Genomic DNA, 5,192 nt, shown 5'->3' with positions numbered 1-5,192 from the left:
AACTCATCGTCACCATGGGTTCATATAAAAGCATAATAATAACATAACGATATAAGACTAATAAATAATGAAGTATGTCACAAGAGTATTAAGGTTCAAAGCATAAAGAAAACTAGTATCCACTGTTACAACGAATTAAAATAATCACAAGATAAACGTGTGCTTCCTCTTCTTCATTTTTGCGTGCTAAAACTGTCTTCTCAATCTTCTTGCCCTTGCTCTTGATGAAGAAAACGTCTTCCCATAAGGTTTATATAATAGCCCAAGAGAACCAGCGCCAATAGAAGCCCAATTGTACTTGAATTAATAAAATCCAGATTCTGAAATTCCGCCCCCACGCGGTCGCCTGATGTCTCCATGCGGCTGTATGCTAGCATGCGGTCGCCTGCTCCTGGCGCGCGGCCGCCTGCTACCCTTCTGTAAAATACTTTATTTTGCTTTTTTTTTTGCTGATTTCTTCGCTCATCACCCCTAGACTGATTCCAAGCACTTTCTTAAGCTTTATTCGATGAAAATCACCTATCTAAGCAAGTTATACCCTGAAATGCAAAAACACTAGAAAACACATCAAATACACAAAATACTTGAGTTCAAGACACCAATTCAAGCCGTTATGAGACGCTCTAAGTGGTATAAAATGCCACTTATCACACCCCCAAACTTAAATCGATGCTTGTCCTCAAGCACCACAGACTCAAACTTAGAATAAAACATGCATGAATGCAACTTATATGAATGCAGCGATCCCCTCGCGACGACTAAACCAATCAACACATGACATATCAACAAATGCAATTAGGCGACTAAAGATCAATCAAATCACACAAGCTAACATACAACTAGAAACGTGGTGTGTGCAAATTCTTAATAGATATGCTTCGAAACTAGATCAATCACCATAACATAATTATCCTCGAGGCAATCACAAGCTTATACGAAGAATATATTCTACACATAAAATGACTTATAACACTTCAAGATTATTGGAGTTTATTACGGAATCATGCTTTTATTCAACACATAAAACAAATGCTTATTTGATCGTGCGATGAGTGAGGTCCATAAAAGACTTATGCAATGGTACCCATTTAGTGAGCGTTAGGTTAGCGGATCCCAGACTATAAAAGCCTTAGGTCACTAAGCACAAAATCCCCTAAGAACTTAATAACTCGAATACCAAAGAGCCCACTCATGATCAATTGTGCATTAAACCATATTTTTCTTCTTTTTCTTTTTTTCTCTTCTTTTTTTTCAATTTCTGAGCAAGTGCATTTCGCTCCATCTTGCTCAACCCTAGACTACTCGTATACAATACGAGCCGGCTACTAGCCATTTGACGCCTAGCCACAACTAGCAATGTATTCCAATTTTTTTCTCCAATTTTTATCTTTTCATGTCTTTTATCATTAAGAGCCTAGCATGCATTCTAAGTATAAGCAATAGATTAAAATCTCAAAAACCATCAAACCATGACAATAATCTAGTCCCTAAGCATACTCTAAGGCTTAGTACAATTACAAGTGTTTCTAGCATGCATGTCAACCTAACAAGATTCAACATCACTCTAACACTATCACTACACTCGCATCAATATCACATATTAATCGGTAAAGTAACACAAAGGGATCATGGTATATGCATGAGCTATATGACATGATAAATAAAGCTATAAATCCTTAAAAAACTATATGGCAAAAATATGCAACTATATGAACTAAACTAACATGAAAATGCAACTACATGACATACACATAAATATGTTCCTTAACTACTAACCCTAAACTTAAAATCTTCATTGTCCCCAGTGAAGGTAATAGAAAGGAACATCGGGTATGCCTACTCAGACAAATCATCATCATCACTCTCAGAGGGTGGAGTGTCAGGAGGTGGATAAGCAAAATCCTCACCAAAAATGGGCCACTGGATGTTAGCTCCAAGGCCTCTAAATGCATTCCCAAGTGCCTGGATGAGCTCCTCCGCAAACCGACTCTGCGACTCATACATCGCATCCATCCTCCTTGAAAGCCTCCTATACCGGATATCAGCCAATCCCAAACCATTTCCTCCCTGAGCTCTCGAAGAGCCTGCCTCTCCCTGAGCCTGACTGGGCCTAACCATGGTAGCACCAGCTGCTGGAACTCCTCCTGGAAGGTGATACCCCAAACCATGTGACTCGGGCTCTCCACCCGTCCACTCATGCATCGCATTCAAAGTCAGTGAATCAATAGGAGCGGCCAGCATCTGCAACTGCTCATAAGAAGGCCACTGGACTCCAACTGCCTTGCAAAGCTTCGTGATAATAGAGGCATACAGGATAGAGTATTGTGATTTCCCCCTCAAAAACTTCAAAATCTCTTGGTAGATATACTCACCAAGGTCCACATAATATTCATCATTCAGAATTCCCCATAGCAACCTCGCCCTCTCCACTGTAATCTCATGTGCATGCAAAGAAGGAAGAATATTAGCACATATAAACACATTCCAAGCACGAGCATACCTGTTCATCGCGACAGCAGGGAAACTACGATAATCGTTGGATCCCCTATTGAACTTCCACGATGTGCCCGACTGATAGAGAGTAGAAATAATCAAGTCCAAATCAAAGTCCTCAGGGGCCTTTGCATTTCAATGCTCCTCTTGTGGTTTCCTTTGTCACTGTCCAATCACCCGGTGAATTGCCGCGGGCTGATAATCAACAGTAATCCCACGAACAACAGAAAACCCATTCTTGTCGGCCTTGGCATTCGCATAGAACTCGCGAACAATACTCATCGGAACCGCCTCAAGTGACTCGCAGAATGTAATCCATCCCTTCTCAGTAATCATCGGTAGCAACTCACCATCCCACTCTGATGGCAAGAACCCCATCTACATTATAATAGGCGTAGTCAGAAGCTTGGTGTACTCTTCTTCAGCAGCCACATCCAACAATCGGGGCCTTGCAACAGTATTCCTCGAAGAATCAGTAGCAGCCGGGTTGGTGCTACTGCTACCCACAGTTCGTGATCTCTTTGGGGCCATGAGAACTGAGAATAAGAGTTGGAGAGTTTATGTTTGGTGTGTAGGAGAGATTTTATAGAGTTAAAAGTGTGTGGGATGTGTATGGAGCAGTGTTACAGATTTCAGAAATCAGAATTATTCGGTTGAGATACTGATTTACGATTTATCGGACGATTTTTAAAAAATTGAATGATTTATCGGCGATTTATCGGAAATCGGTCAAATCGGATCAAAATTTTGAACGATTTTTGAGCGATTTATCGGCGATTTTTGAAAAATCGGCCGATTTCTATAACAGAGGTATGGAGAGGTTGTATGTATTTATAGGGCAAAATTAGGGTTAGAATTTGATTAGGAGTGGGGATTGTGGCAAGGTATGTGGAGAAAATCGTGGGTTAATGGGTTATATTTTTTATGATTTTTTTTTGTTTTTTTTGTTTTGTTTTTTTTGTTTTGTTTTGTTTTTTTAGACTGAAAAACGATTTTTCAACAGTCAGGGACGCACGCGGCCGCCTGGCACCAGCACGCGGGCGCCTGCTCCTAGCAGGCAGGCGCCTGCTAGGCTTCTGGGAAAAAAAATTCTGCAACCTTTTTTTCTGATTTTTTTGGGTTTTTGGATAAATTACTATATTCTAAAGTGTCCTATAGTCTCATATCTTGGGTTGCCTCCCAAGAAGCGCTTCTTTTACGTCATTAGCTTGACGTGAAGTTATGCGATCAAGTTGACAATAAAACGGCACTAACCACTTCAAGGTTTGCCGTATCCCCATAATAGTGCTTCAATCTCTGACCATTTACTTTAAATGCTTGGCCTGGATCGTTCTCAAAAATCTCCACCGCTCCATGTGGAAACACAGTTTTGACGATAAATGGTCCAGACCACCTTGATTTCAACTTTCCAGGAAAAAGTCGGAGACGAGAGTTGAATAGAAGAACTTGTTGCCCCGGCACGAATGAGTTAGGCGATAGCTTCCTGTCATGCCACCTTTTTACCTTTTCCTTGTATATTTTGTTGTTTTCATACGCTTGAAGTCGAAATTCATCAAATTCATTTAACTGAAGCATTCACTTCTTCCAAGCTGTATCTAGATCAAGGTTTAACTTCTTCAATGCCCAATAAGCCTTATGTTCAAGCTCCGCAGGTAAATGGCATCCCTTACCATAGACAAGTTGAAATGGGGGCATCCCAAGTGGAGTCTTGTATGTTGTTCTATAAGCCCAAACAGCATCATCGAGCTTCAAAGACCAATCTTTCCTTGACGGACAAATGACTTTCTCTAGAATGTGCTTGATCTCTCTATTAGACACTTTAGCTTGACCATTAGTTTGTGGATGATAGGTAGTAGCAATACGATGATTCACATTGTAGCGTTGCATCATAGAAGTGAACTTACGATTACAGAAATGCGACCCTTCATCACTTATGATAACTCGTGGCGTTTCAAACCTTGTGAATATCTGCTTATGAAGAAAACTCAACACTACCTTTGCATTATTAGTCGGTAGAGCTTTGACTTCTACCCATTTTAAGACATAATCGACTGCCAGCAAGATGTACTGATTATTGCAGGATGAGATAAATGGTCCCATGAAATCGATTCCCCAAATATCGAAGACCTCAACTTCAAGTAGCACATTTAAAGGCATCTCATCCTTTCTGGAAAGATTCCCAACTCTTTGGCAACGATCACACCTTAAAATAAACTGATGTGCATCCTTAAATAACGTAGGCCAAAAAAATCCTGCTTGAAGAATATGAGCTGATGTCTTTACACCACCATAATGTCCACCATAAACTGTGGAATGAAAGTCTCGTAATATCCCCTTTGTCTCACAGAATGGGATACATTTCCTGATGATCTGGTCAGCTCCTTGTCTAAACAAAATTTGGTTCATCCCGCATGTACCACTTCACCTCATACAGAAACTTCTTCTTTTAAGACGCATTCATATTAAGAGGCATTATATTGCTAACAAGATAGTTTACAATGTCTACGAACCATGGCTCTTCCTCTTGAATTGTGAACAACTGCTCATCCGGAAAAGATTCGTTGATCAATGTCTTATCATGTGAAGTAGAATCAGGATTCTCCAATATAGAGAGATGGTCAGCTACTTGATTTTCAATACCTTTTCGATCCTTAATCTCTAACTCGAATTCCTGTAGTAAGAGAACCCACCGAATAAGT

The sequence above is a fragment of the Apium graveolens genome, chromosome 4 (assembly GCF_009905375.1).
Source record: "Apium graveolens cultivar Ventura chromosome 4, ASM990537v1, whole genome shotgun sequence".
NCBI classification, from domain to species: Eukaryota; Viridiplantae; Streptophyta; class Magnoliopsida; order Apiales; family Apiaceae; genus Apium; species Apium graveolens.
This window is presented reverse-complemented; position numbering follows the sequence as displayed.